We start from the raw sequence: 15,259 nt of genomic DNA, 5'->3' as shown, positions 1-15,259 counted from the left end.
ACTTCATCAGACTGGCCTTTTTCCAATCAAGAATTATCTTTAGAGACTAATTTCATTATAAGTGGAGAAACTGTCAGGAAATGGGCAAAAGAAATTACTGGATGTTTTTTCAGTGAAATGCCAGGAGTTATCCCAGCAGAACCTCTCAGTGATTATCTGATTCTATAGAAGAACAGATTTTTGGTTGTTCTTTACTGGGTTACTTTTCAATTCTGTAAAGATAGAACTTAAATTTGTAAAAAAATTGATAGTCATACAAATGTTTTCTTTCATAGACATGCAAATAATTACTGTTGTTAAAAAGCAAACTGAGGATCCTTTTGTAGTTCATAAGCGTAATGATTGGGTTTTCACACGCATGCGTGAGATGGGCTTTCCTCAAACCTTGTTACAACCTGGGCACGTTGCCCGTCTGACATGAACTTTAGAAAGAAAACAAAAAAGCAAACTGAAGCACAATAAAGTTTTAAATTTGAACAAAGGAAAATTCATGAATCTGGAAGCTTCAAACAGCAAGCAATTGAGGAGTTCCACTGCAAGGGGGAGGGTTTTACAGAAAGACACAGTACAACTACAATTGCCTTATTTGGTCTATCCTGTTAGAAAGTCCCTAGTTATGTAAGTTTGTTGGCTACTTTGATTGGCTGAGCTTAACATTCTGTTTTTCTTTAATACAGACGTTTACAACAAACAGCTCAAGTTAAGTTTCACTGGTGTTTGCCAACCAAACAAGGCTGAGGTCACTCATGAGACCTAACTGGTTTCATTTGCTTGGGGATTCTTCAGGTCTGGTCTCCATTTTAACTGACTTTCACACAGTTCTGGACAATTCAAATGCATCCTGTCCCCTGGAACACATATATCTCATTTGTTACTACGTCTTATTTCTTCCCTCAATAGGCCTCCACGGAGAGCAGGAGTAGTCAGAATGGTAGAAGGGAAACAAGATCCGTGGAAGAAAGAACACCAGAGAAAGAGAGTGCTTCACGGAAGATGAAGGGTTAACTGTTCACCTGCTCTTGAGCTCCTGAGGGGTGAAATGGGAGGAGGGGGAAGAATATTTAACAGAAATGTTTCAGTGGAGTGAAGGGGCAGAGGGAGATTGGTGTCCATTGAGAGAGACTGAAAGAAAATGTTGGCAACAAGTATTGACAGTTGTCATATAATAAAAAATATAATTGGTCTTTGTCTCCAGCTCCTGACACAGAGCTCATCAAAACCCTTGGGATTTCCTGAGTGGTAGGAGTGTCTTTTATTATTCATAACAGACCCCTTCGACCACACCCATGTTTATGCTAATGAGGTGACTTAGGGTGGGGCCCCTAGACAGCTGCAGGGTAGGGCTGGTCACCCCAAAGACCAGAGTGGTGATTAGAGGCTGGGAACATTCAGCCACACCCCTCGGCCTCCAGGGAGGGGAGAGGTGCTGTGGATTGGGTTATAAAAACTCTTGGACAAAGAGATTCAGGGGAGTTTCTGAGCTGGCAAACAGATGGATGTTCGGGGAAGGTGGTGTACCCAGAGCCGGCATGGATGCTCCCACTCACCCCACCACACTTGTCTTGTGCATCTCTCCCACTGCACTGGTCCTGAGTTGTGTCCTTTATAATAAACCGATAACCATTAAGTATAGTGTTTTACTGAGTTCTATGAGTTGTTCTCATAGAATGGGAGGTCGTGGGAACCCCTGCATTTGTACTCAGCTTTGCAGAAGTGTGTTTAACCCTGGGCACTGTTTCTATAGCTGACCTGTGAGATGGGGGCAATCTCGTGTTACTGCGCCCTTGTCCTGTGGGGTTTTCTCTAACTCTGGGTAGTGGAACTGAACTGAACCAGTGCACTCCCAGTTGGTGTCAGAGTATTTGTTGGTGTCAAAAGCAAACACACAACAGCCTTTGAGTAGTTTGGTTTTCACGAAGAGACAATTAAGTATATGGAATTAGTGGAATAGGGATACATGTATAAACCGATGATATCTCGTGTTTTATGTCTTTTTTAAAGGACTTTGGTAGGTATTCTTTATTGGATCCTCATAAGAATCCTGTAACGTAGTGGGCGATGACATTGCTATTCCCAGATTACAGAAAAGAGCTGTGCCAGGAGGCTAAGTACCGTGTTGGAAGCCACATAACTATTTGGCAGTGGATCTGGAACATTAATCCTAATCTCCAGTTGATTTCAAGGTTCCCTTTTGGCTCTAAAAGTATAAGACTTGAAAACTCCCAATTTAAATTCAAAAATCAATTTAAAATATAGAATCAGAGCTATGTGCCTCAGCAGTGAGGAATATGCTTTGAAAGACCAATAAAGGAAGTTTGTTTTTATGACACTGAGATCATCGTAAAGTCCATATGAAATGAGTCATTAGTTCCAGGGTATGCCGGGCTGAGCAGACCTCATGGGAAGAATCTATTCTCAGAGCCTCTGGAAAAGGACACGGACAAAGTCATCGGAATCAGAGGAGAGGATTGGAAGGGCATTCAACCTGGACACGCCGGCACATGGGAAAGAGCACAGAGCAAAAGAAAATTCAGGGGATTATAATAATTGCTTTTAAAAATGAAAAGGACTATTACCTAGGAAAAGAATATATTTGGTTTCTGTTATTTTAGTGGGCAAAACATGAATCGATTGATTCAAATCAATATAAAAAATGATTTTCTGACAACCACAATGTGCATTAGAGAAATGGACTGCCTAGGAGTGAGTGAGGTCTCTGTCCTGGGAGATGACAATCAAGGTGACTTTGTTTGATAAAGTGTAAGAAATAGCATAGTGGCTACTTATATATTTCTTATAATTTTATAAAAAATTCATTCCTAACTTTTACACTCTGATTCTATGAAAAGTAATTAAGGACTTTAAGTATTAAAGGACAAGAATTTCAGTTAATCATTCAACTTTGAATTCAATAAATCAAATCAAGAAATATACTTTGGGAAGGTAAGGCACAGTTTAAACTATTTCTATTTCTTGGGAAATGACAAAGATATTTGCTGAAAAACATTCAATGAATGTTGTGCTAAAAACAAAGTGAAACAGGTTCTTACACTTGCCTTTCAATTTGCTTAATAAAAATATTTTTGTGGTGGTTCAATATTTACATGTTCAGCATTGTTTGTGTATAGAAGATAGAACCTCAGCTGGGAAGGCAGGAGAGACATAAGCAGTGGCCCAAGATTTATTTGACTTAAAAAACACACTAAAATATAAGAATATAATAACCCTTTCTGCATAGTGGCAATAAAGTGGCTTTATTTGAACATTATCAATGCACTAACGTTTAAAGTATTTTTGATTTTTTAGAGTCAAATTTTGACCTGTTGAAAAGAGCCCAATGATCAATTAAAAATGCAAAAATAAATAAATAAATAAAATAAAAATGCAAATGAAATTAAACTGAAAGAGGAAATCTCAGATGCAAAGAACCAGGCATGTTGTCCTATGCCAGGGATGGCAGAATTTGAGGCCCCAGAGCCAGGCAGAGCCCAAACCAGTGAACAGGGAGAGTTACTTAGTGAACATTGCTTCACAGACTCGCCATTGCCAAAATGTTTTTAAACCTTTCACTGTAGCTTCATTCATTGGATTGGATTAAAAAACAATTCCACTGGGATTTCCTTTCTGGATTATAAACCTTTGCGTCCTTTGCCTTTCCCATATATTGGTGATAGATCTCACTATGTTTATTTTATAATAGTGCTCAAAATTGTATGCTTTTGGCACATTAGCTTAAAATATCTGCAACAAAATATACTCTCATTTTTGGTCTATTTTTCATTTTTTAATTTTTGACAGAGACATGGGTACAAAAAAATTTCTATTTTCCCTAAACTATAAGACAAACAACAGTCCAAGTCAAGGAAAACTGGAAATGTCCTGTGGTCCATCTCAGAGCTTAGGAGCCCACAGGGCACAGAGGGCTGGAGAGAACATGCTGGTCTTCAGGAAGAAGCTTCACCACGGCTTCCACCTGCTGTCAGGATGGGCAGGCATGGACCTGTTTTAAAAAGAGACGCAAGCACTCCAGATTTTTATGGAAAATCACCTACTTTTCTAACTGTAAGCAACTGAAACAATGAAAATAGTAATAACTACACTACAAGAAGCCCACTATACTGGCAAAGCTTCCTAGATCGGTCATTTTTATAAAATTTGCCTATAGTTTTTAGTGTAGACTGCTTAGGTTATATTAAATTGTTAAATGTTTAAACATTAACATGAATTGTTTCCCATATCTTGTTACTATATTATCTAGATATTAGACTAATGGATTTGTATGACTCACAAAGAAATAAACTTTACACTTTTTAAACATTTTTATTCAATGGGGAAACTTTGTCAATTTAAGTGGGAAGCTTAATAAGTGTGTGCATTAATTTTAGTACATTTTAATGGTGTATAAGATTTATCATTAGTACTCATTTGTTTTCTTTGAAAAATATGTACTTAAGCCTCTTCTCTCACAAAGTTAAGACTAATGAGTAAATTTTATATTAATTCAAAGATTTCATGTCAATTATAAAATTAGGGTTCTTTTTTTCTTTATGAAATATGATGTAATAGAAGGTTTTAAAAGGACCAAATTGGTTTAGAAACTATAGGTTGAAGTGCAGCATCAGAATATTTTGAACTAAAGGAAACCTTAGAGAGAAACTCTTCATACAATGTTATTTAAAAGATGAATAAAATGAAAAAAAAAATAATGTTGAACAATAAGCCACGGGGCAATAGTAGGAATAAAATCCTCTTTTTACATTAGATTCTGATAATATTTACCCACTTCTTTAACCTAATGCTCCCTTTTGATAGCATTATCACAGAGATATCTTTACCTTCTATAGCTATGACAAGCTTTGAGATTTTATCTGTAATTTTTCTTTTTCCTACCACCTTTTAATCTCTGTTCTAGAAGTGGCATTAGTATTTAATGTGTGTGTGCACACGTGAGCAGGTATGTGTAAGAGAGAATTTGTATGTGCACATCACATCTTTATTTTTTAAAGCAGATTAACGTAATTTTAAAATACTTTGTTTCCCTTCCTTCTCCTATAATCTTTACAGTCCTGCCCCCCCCAAAAAAGCTCCCACAAATGAGTCCTAACATTTTTAAAAAATTGAAGGAGCAAAACTGTCCAGGAAAACATTCCAAAGCCTAATCCTTGATCAATCCAATTAGCGTCATTCAACTATATGACATATTTTATGAATATAGAAGTATCATTCATTTATAAAGAAAACATCCCTTAATAAGAATTTGTTTGATTTTTCCCAATATATTTTGCAATTTGATACTTAAGTTATTTAAGGAATATTCTATAATCAATTTTTTAAAAAGTTAAGGATAAATATATTTAATTTACAATGAGAATAGTTTTTTGGTTATGAAAATACTCTACAAAATGTTGCCATCAATGAGACTAAAAACTTCCATTCCACAATGGAATTAATTTGATTTTCTGAGATTTTTTTTTAATACTCAACTTAGATCTTGAAAATCTTAGATCTTATCTGGTTTGATAAACATCATGGAAATTGTCTGTTAATATAAGAACAAATATTAGGTTATTATGTATGAAATGTCCAATTTCCTTAAGTACCTAAGTTCAACAGTTGATATCTCTTATATTTCACTTTGACATATGTAGTTTTATTTTTATTGTGAAGGTACATTCTCAGACTTTCAAATGCATGTTTTGGCTTGTGATCATCTTTCAAATTTTTTTTAGAGCAATTTTTGTGAAACCGTAGATAAGTAAAAAATTTGTGTTATTTTCGAATATGAGTTTCATCATGGAACCAATGCAGCACAGACAGCTCGAAATGTTAACAAAGTGCTTGGGGAAAATGTGGCTAATGAATTCATAGTATGTCGATGATTTTAAAAGGTCTGTTCTGGTGATTTTAATCTCAAAAATGAGCCATGTGGGTGACCTGAGACCAAGATGGATAATGATGTGCTGAAAGCTGTATAGTGGAAGCGAATTCATCTCAACATATGTGTGAATTAGCAGCAAGATTTGGCGTTACTATTCCAACAGTATTGGATCACTTGAAACAAATGGGCAAGGTAAAGGAGCTGGATAGATGCGTTCCACACAAATTAAATGAGCGTCAGAAGAGAAATAGTCTCCAAGCTTGCCTTTCTTTGCTGTCACGACATAAAGGCGAACCATTTCTACACTGTATTGTTACATGTAATGAAAAATGGATTCTTTCTGACAATTGTAAGCTTTTGGCACAGTGGTTGGATAAAGCTGAAGTGCCAAAACACAGTCCAAAACTGAATATTCATCAAAAAAACTAACGGTGTCTGGTGGGGCACCGCTGGTATAATCCACTACAGCGTCATGGAAACTGGTCAGTACATTACAGAGGATGTATACTGCAAACAAAATGATGAGGATGCTTGTGATGAAGCAGCTGAGACTGGTAAGTAGATACAGGCCAATCCTCTTGCAAGACAATGTTGGACCACATGTCTCACAAACAACGCTGCTCAAACTACAGAAAGTGGACTTGGAAACTCTTTGTCATCCACCATATTCACCAGATCCTGCACCAACTGACTGACACTTTTTCCAGACTTTGGGCCACCTCTTACAAGGAAAAATATCCCATTTTCAATTAGCTGTGGAAAACACCTTTTGTGATTTCATGGCCACTCATTCTCCAGGCTTTTTCACTCCTGACATAAACAAGCTACTGTTAAGATGGCAAAACTGTGTTGATAGTTTAGGTGCATACTTTGATTAATTGTACTGCTTTTTGTTTGAGATATAATAAACTGCACTTTTGATTCGAAATTAGACATTTCATATTTAATGACCTAATAAAAACTGGAAAGACTGACAATTGGGTGGTGGTTAAATCCTTGTCTGTTGACAGTTCTATGGAATTTCTTTTTTTTTTCTTTTTTTTAAATTTATTTCAGCATATTATGGGGGTACAAATCTTAAGGTTACATATATTGCCCTTAACCCCTCCCCCCTGGAGTCAGAGCTTCAAGCATGACCATCCCCCAAATGTTACACATCTCACTCATTGTGTTTGTATATACCCATCCCCTCCTCCCCCTCCCACCTGCCCAACACCCGATAAATGTTATTCCTCTATGTCCACTTAGGTGTTAGTCCGTTAATACCAATTTGCTGGTGAGTACACGTGGTGCTTGTTTTTCCATTCTTGAGATACTTCACTTAGTAGAATGGGTTCCAGCTCTATCCAGGAAAATACAAGAGGTGTTTCTTAATCAAGTATCAGGCATTAGAATAAATACTGTATGCTCCTTCATCCTTTTTTAGCTTGGTTGAATATAGATTCTGGGGATAGCATTTGATAAATTCTTACATCATTATGTCCCTATAATCTCATGCTTAAATGTAAAATGCTGTATTTCAGTTTAAAATGCAGTGTATATCATTTAATTAAAATAAGACAGCCATTCCTTAAGGAATTAGAGGTTAGTAGAACAATAGGTGTCAAAATAACAAATTCAAATTTGAAAAAAAAATACAAAATGAACTATTTAACAAAATTGTTTATACTAAAAAAGTGAACCAACAAAATGTTTATTACTAACATGTATTAAATCAATAGTGGTATATTCTGAGAAACAAACCTTCTACTATTTTTATATGTTCCTTTCTTATCACCTCTCAGGCTTCATTCATTTTTAACATGTTTGAGATCATTTTCCAAAGAAAATATTTTGGTAGTCAGTTGTCTAAACCTAATACCCATCAAAGAGAATTGTGAATAATAAAATTATCTAGGAGAAAAAGCCAAACACAGTTGATTATTAACACAACAGTTTCTCGGGTCACTGGTAATGTTGGAAGAGCAGCACTCCATGCAGTTTTCAGGAATTAAGTTCTCACATTTTTCTATCATCCAATAGCCGTTGAAAGCTTGGCTAAGTGAAATGGAATTAATGAAGAATTAATTGGAGGTTATAAAATTCACCCTTATCCGAGCTGTTTTGCAATGATTCCTGGGTGAAGCTGGATCATATGAGAGCTATATATTGGACATCATTTAATTTCCTTCCTCTCCCCTTTTTCCAAAAAAAAAAAAAAAGTTTTGCTACTTTGGATTTTAGAATGATGTCATTGCTTTGTCTAGAAGGATATTTTAAGAAATACTTATAAGAAGATGTTTTATAAAGATGATATTCATTATGTCACACAGTGTCCTCTTTGGAGAGTAGATTTGAGTATTATTTTCTTTAGTATTTTTAGCAGGACTCTTTCATTTTCTATCGGGACGGCTTGCTTTTCTCTGTTGTTTTGGTCACTGCATTTTTCAATTCCCCTGCACTGCTGAGTGTTTACAGTGGAATTTGAAGCTCCTTGTTTGTGAGGGCAGTGACTTCACAGGCAAATTTTGTGAGTCATCTTTGTTCCTGAATATTTACGTTTTAAAATTCATCTTCACTTGTCTCATCTTTCTAACTTTTTAAACAGATTTTATCTTCCTTCCTCATCTGTAAGGCAAACTTATTTTTTAGGAAAGGCTGAATTTAAAGGTGTAAATACCTCAAAGTAAGAATGTGAAAGAACAAGAAGACGGTAAAGCCCGGAGGCCTGTGGTTTGGTCTGGTGTTTTGGAACTGTGTGTTTTTTCTCATCTGCGTGTTTTCCCTGTGATTACTGTCCAGTCAATCACAACCTCAGTCACACCTTAGGCTGTGTTTGTGAAGCGGAGAGCCGGCAATTTACCTGATTTAATTTTATCAATGGAAACAGTCAATCTTGATAATTTAGCCTACTAATTTAACTTTGTCTACATTGATGAAATTAACCGACATACTGCCAAATCCCTCCCCTTTTCTTTTGCTGCAGAGAATTCAAAAGGAAAGCAAAGGAGAGAGAGAGAGAGAGAGAAGGGGGAAAAGAGAAGAGGGAGGGAGGGAGGAGAAAATTCACTTTCTTATTCAGGTTAAAGATATCATTTAATATTTTGGCTAAAAGGAAGCAGAGGTATCTGAAAGATTGCTAGCTTTTCTATTCTGGATTATGGAACATATCACTGAACTGAATTGTCACCATAATATGACACAGTAGAAAAGAGTATAGGCTCTGGGAACAAAATTCAGGGGTTCTTATTTCCATTCTAGTATGTGTGTTTTGGGGGGGGTTGGGGGGAGACTTGATTTCTTTGTAGGTATTTGCTCCTAACTAAAGAACATATATAAAGTCATATGACATGGATATCACTAATCCAATTTGATGGGAGATAAAGCTACTGTTAAGATAGGCATGGGGGTGTGTGTGAGACTAACAGGGGCACAGAAGACTAACAGGTTCATCAGATATAGGTGTAGATTGATTCATCACTCTTAGGAAAGTCGCTGGCAGTGAAAGATTTTGGAATGGGGGGAAAAACACTAAAAACAAATCAAAACAAAAAACCCTAATTTTCCCATGTACTGCAGGATTTGAGGTAGTTACAACTTCATAAGTTGTAGATAACTGACAGCAATTAAAATAACATCTGGTTATAGAAATGCAATTGAATTCTACCCCAGGAAAGAAGTACTGATTCCTGGACAACATCCCCCCACCCCCAACCTCCATGGAAAAAGGTAGTTTTGCATCTATTTGTAAATTTATTTCAGCATTCTTGATTCACGTATAATGTGTGTGTTTAGAATTTTGAATTCTACTTCGAATTGGTTGTAACATCTTACTAGTGTTCTCATTAAAGAGTTAAATAAAATATTTGATGTGTTCATTTGATATTCACGTTTCATGATATTACATTTTTACAAATAGTTATTCTTTAACACCAATACATTTTGTTTTCAATAATGCTCCTGTTCATACTTATTAAACATGTTTTAGCAGCACTTAATAGCATCACAGCACAGATTTATGTTAGCCATCCTTTTATAAGTATCTATGTCTTTTATTTAAGAACACCTAATTGTGAACAATCAGTAAACACAATTTTATATTCTATATGTATATATGTCATAGAAAGATACCTTAAAAACATAGTATTTAGTGATTCAATGGATATGTAGGATGTGTCTTTTCATCAGTCTTATTTTAAAAACCAGTGATATTAAAGAAACTTTAAAATTGAAATTACGATGATCATAAGTGCTTATGAGCATCCTTAAGGGAAAGAACCCTGGCAGGAGAGTGTGGCTACATGAAAGCAGAGCTTTGGTGAAACAATTAATTTTTACTTTAAATGTCAGCCTGCAAAGTACCAGACTTCAGAAAAGATGCGTAAATTGACACTCTGAGCAAGAATGAATGAGTTTATTCACTTTACCAATGGGGGCTATTTACAATTTTTGAAGTCTTTATTAAGTCATAGGGTAAAAAATATATCATTGTTTGCATTCTATACTTTCTTCTGATCACCAAGAATGACCATCATTTCATATGTTCTGATTATTTGTATATCTTCATTTTGTCTCTTTATACCTTTGCTTATGTTAAAAGTCAAGACTTAACTCTTTTGTGTTCTTCCTTGAGTAGCTAACAAAAATCTAAATTTTATAAGCACAAATTGTGTATATTGTACTCACACCTATAAAGTCTCTTGGTTACATTATTAGTCTGTTATAACCACTGGAGATAGAGCATAGCTAATTTTCATAAAGAAGTTTGACAATATCAACTGATTGGCTCTACAGATTCTTTATAATAAGTTCCAAACTCTTTCTTCTCCCTGTCATCAAACTTGCCAAATTACAGCTCTTCACTTCTTCACCTGCATGCACACCCTGGCCCCTGTCATCTGATTTGTACTGTCCGCACAGCACTAAAACTTCTCTCAAGAAGAAGCCTTTCATGACCTTTCAAATACGATGGGCATTTTTCTGTCCTCACATTTAAAGACTCTACTCCCTTGGACTCCTTGCCTACAACCTTCCTGGCCCTTCATTACTCTCAGCTCTTCCCTGAAAGGTCATCATCTCCCAGGGGTCCGAATTCAGCCTGCAACAATTCTTATGCTACTGTACCGGGCGGGAGCATGGCAGGAGACAGATGGCATACCACCCAGCCTTTTAATTAATGAGTGAAGTTTAGTGAAGGTACTGTCTATGAAGGGGTAAAGCAGGGTTTAGGGAAATCAACTGAGGATTGTTCAGAACTGTAGAGCAAGCAACAGTAGGGAGATTTTATCCTCCCTATACCTGAAGCAGCTCCGGGATGCCAGAAGGGGCTGTATGAAGACACACGCACCTGCTGGAACTGTGGCCTTTGACTGAGGATGACACTCCATCGTTGGTGATCCCTTGACCCAGCAGGGAAGGAGCTCAGGGAGTAAAACACCTGTTTCCACTTTCCTCTGTCTTTGATTTTCTCTTAGTGTCTCCTACAGATGGTGCTCACCAAAACCTCATGGACAAGAGAGCCCCTGGAGACAGTCTACTCAGGTCAGTGTTCTGGGTTCCAGAGCACATGAAAGGCAAATAGAAGACAGGAAGTGGTACAACATGTCCTCATCCCTCCCTCTGTTTTCACCTACAACAAATACGATGAGAAAATTAACATTAACTGTGGACCAGTGGTGCCCAAAGCTGGCTGTCCCTGTAATAACTTCAGACATTGTTTTTTTTTTGTTTTGTTTTTGATAAATACATTTTTTTAAAAAAAGAAATGTCCAGCTCTCACCCCAATAAATTTTATTTTAATCAATCTGAAGTTGGGGCTAAGCCTTAGTAATCTTGAAAAGTGAGTTTCCTAATGTGCAGTCAGTGCTGAGAACCAGTTTTAGGCTTAAAATCTGCATCACTTTCACACTCACATATGCCACTGCCTGCTAAAAATCTCCACCTAGATTGCCCATAGGCATTTTAAGCTGTGCGTGTGCAAACTAAATGTTATATTTTTCTTCAAATACATTACCTTTTTACTATAATTTTTTAAATCTTGGTTGGTGACATTACTCTCCAGCCAGGATCTTAAGATAATAATGTAAGATTCAAAATGCCCTAACAATTAATTGTTTGTAGTTCTCTGTACCTACTAAATTCTTATCCTTCAACTGCATTTCCTTCTTCTTTGAATAAATAAACAACTACTCTGCTCTTAGTATGCATGCACCATTCTAAACCTTCCACAATTATTCCTAAGGTGTTTTCAAACTTTTGTTTCAACATATTTTATACATAAGCAACATTTTTAAAACTCTAATTAAATGCCTCAGGTACTCCGCAATGAGTGATAAAACAAATTTCAGCATGTAAAAAAAAATTTGGCATTAATGTCTATTGATACTAATTATTAAATAACTTTGAAATAAAGAAATTTCATACATTTGAATTTATAAAAATACTAACAAACTACGGTTGTTAGCTTTTTGTATCATGTCCTAATGTGTTTATGCGTACAACATTTGCTTTAGATAAAAAAGCTTCTGCTGCTCAAAATTTTCAAATGTCACTGTTCTTGATGGTGAGATCAGGAAGAAAAAGGGGAGACGTTGTAGAAGCAAAGGAAATGGGAACAGTCCATCAGATTCTTTCTTCCAGCTAATCCTCTCAACAGCCTTCAGGGTTCTCAATGCCCCAGGGGACTTCGAGGTGTTTCCTTTGCCTCCACTTTCCTTTGGTCTGTGAAAAAGAAAATAAAAACATAAACATTGTTATAAAAAATAAGTCAAGCCTGTAAAGCAGTTTCCAGCCCTGGGTTTCTGAAAGAGGCTTCTGATGGACAGGTTGGAAAGAACGTGGAATCTTGGATTCACATTGAAACATTTGCCAATTATTCACATTTCCCCAGAAGTCCAACATAGGAGCCTTAGATTTATCTAACCCTTTTGGAAACCAATGCTTTAAATATATAAATATGCATGCATGTTTATAAGCGTATGCTTATGTTTATATATGTTACATATAATGTATTATGATATAATTAAATATCTAAATATATGGATTATGTAAATAATAAAACAATTAAGAATATGGGTTAATATGAATTGGGGAAGTAATGCTCAATTAAAAACAAAACAAAAACATTAATTATACTTAATTCATATCTGAGATATCTGAAATAGTCAAAATCATAGGAACAGAGAGTTCCTATGGAACAGAGAGTTCCAAAGATCATCTGATCTTTGCTTTTGCTGGGGAGAGAAGGAAATGGGAAGTTGTTCAATGGGTGAAGAGTTTTGGTTTTGCAAGATGAAAAAATTCTAGAGATCTGTTGCCCAGCAATATAAATATAGTTAATAAGACTTAACTGTACACTTAAAAGTGGTTAAGATATTAAATATTGTGTTATGCATTTTACCATAACTAAAATTAATTAATTAATGAATCTTGAACCAAAAGACATCTCAACATGCATTTTTTCTAAACATCTTGAGACTTGCTAAGTATTTCATTCAGTGCTACAAACATTTCTGTATTTGTCTTCCTTTTCTATATATATTTTTATACTACATTTTTTATGTGTCTGTGTTCTCTCTTTAAGACTTCACATGTATTTTTGTGTCAGAAACTATTTTTTATTGATCTTGGTAATCCCAACCCTTAGTACAGCACATGCTGCAAAACTGACTCTGAGAAAATGCTCAGATTGAATGAATGAATGAATAAATAAGTCAGAGTTAAAGCATCAATCAATATACCTTAGAGACTTTTAGAAACACAGTGCCTAAAATAACTATGTGATAAAATGCATATGTTAATTAGCTTCATTTAGCCAATTCACTATATATATATATAAAACTATATATATATATAAAGTTTTACAGGATAAATATGCACAATTTTGTCAATTAAAAAAATAAAAAAGAAACAGTTTCTGATTGTTGGTTAATTTGACACTGTTTTATTGCTATTTTAGGTGGTATTAATGACAATCACTATCTAAAAACTCCAGGTGGGCCTAAAAAGACTGTTAGGTAATTAACAGATGTTACTGCAGTGTCCTGTTGTTTGTGAACGCAACTGTTTCTACAATCCAATACCAAACACATGCTCCAGGCATTATTTCAGGTGATTCTGCACATCTTCCACTTGCTAATCTAATCTTCCTGTCAACCCTAAAAGATATGTGTTATTTTCTCCATTTTTCAAACAAGGAAATTGAGGCACAAGGAAGGAGAGTAACTTGTGGAAAGTAACACAACCATAAAGTAAATCTCTTTGAAATTTCTATGTTAACATGCAGAAAGGGCACAGTCAGCTTGATGAATTTTTCCAAGTGTAGCTGGAATCAGATAAGAAGTTAAAACATCATCATCACCGTAGAAGTTTCCCTCCTGCTCCTTCTGGGTTACACTAACTATTCAAGGTAACCAAAGCATAGTTTTGCATCTATTTGAATTTTAAATAAATGTTTTTATAGAGAATGCAATCTTACATAGTCTGGCTTCATCCACTCAAGAAGGTTTGGGTTTCATTCATGTTGTTGGGTGTAGCAATAGTTTATTCATTTCAGTTGCTGTTTAAAGTTCCATTCTATAGAGGTAATGCAATCCAACCCTTCTACTGTAGATAGATTGACATTTGGGCTGTTTCTCATTTGGGGTTCTTCCAAATAATGCTGCCACGAACATTTTGAACATGTCTTTTGGTACACACATTCACACAATTTTGCTGTATAAATACCTTGGAATGAAATTATTGGGTTGTAGGAGATCTTGAATTGCACTTCAAGCTAGGCATGGTAGCTCATACCTGGAGTCTTGGCTACTCAGGAGCCTGAGGCAGGAGAATTGCTTGAGGCTGGGAGTTCAAGACCAGCCTGGGCAACATAGCGAGATTGTCTATGATAATGATTTTAAAAATTAGCCAGGCACAGATGCACATGTTGCCTGTAGTTCCAGCTAGTAGGGAGGCTGAGTTGAGAGGAATGCTCGAGGCCAGGAGTTTAGGACTAGCCTGGGTGATATAGTGAGATTCCATCTCTGGAAAAAAATGTCAAGTCTGTGGCATATCCTTATATTTTATTAAATAAGTTATTCATTTAGTCATTTCCACATTCAAGCTTTTATTTGCTGTGTATATGTGTGTAGGCACATATATGTATGTGTGTATGTTTGTTGATATATATATATATATATATACACACACACACACACACACACACACACACACACACACACAGAGAAGATAGAGTTTGTTATGCTCTAGGGACTGTGCAAGTCCTGAAGATAGGATGATAAAACCATCTGAACCTGTTTTTTACCCTCATAGAATTTATAATTCAATAGTTTGATTCACTGTAGTTAACCAAGAGGAAAAAAACAATGACAGATTAAGAAATCTAAATTTCCTATCATGCAC

General features: G+C 35.7%; 1 non-coding gene across 1 annotated transcript; it reads left to right on the top strand.

Annotated features, from left to right (window-relative positions):
* The first annotated feature begins 314 nt into the window (after positions 1-314).
* LOC142875354 (small nucleolar RNA U13) lies at positions 315-418 on the top strand. Its single transcript, XR_012922736.1, has one exon. It is a non-coding gene; the product is annotated as a small nucleolar RNA U13 (small nucleolar RNA).
* The last annotated feature ends 14,841 nt before the right edge of the window (positions 419-15,259 follow it).

Source organism: Microcebus murinus, chromosome 13 (genome assembly GCF_040939455.1).
Source record: "Microcebus murinus isolate Inina chromosome 13, M.murinus_Inina_mat1.0, whole genome shotgun sequence".
NCBI classification, from domain to species: domain Eukaryota; kingdom Metazoa; phylum Chordata; class Mammalia; order Primates; family Cheirogaleidae; genus Microcebus; species Microcebus murinus.
This window is presented reverse-complemented; position numbering and strand designations above follow the sequence as displayed.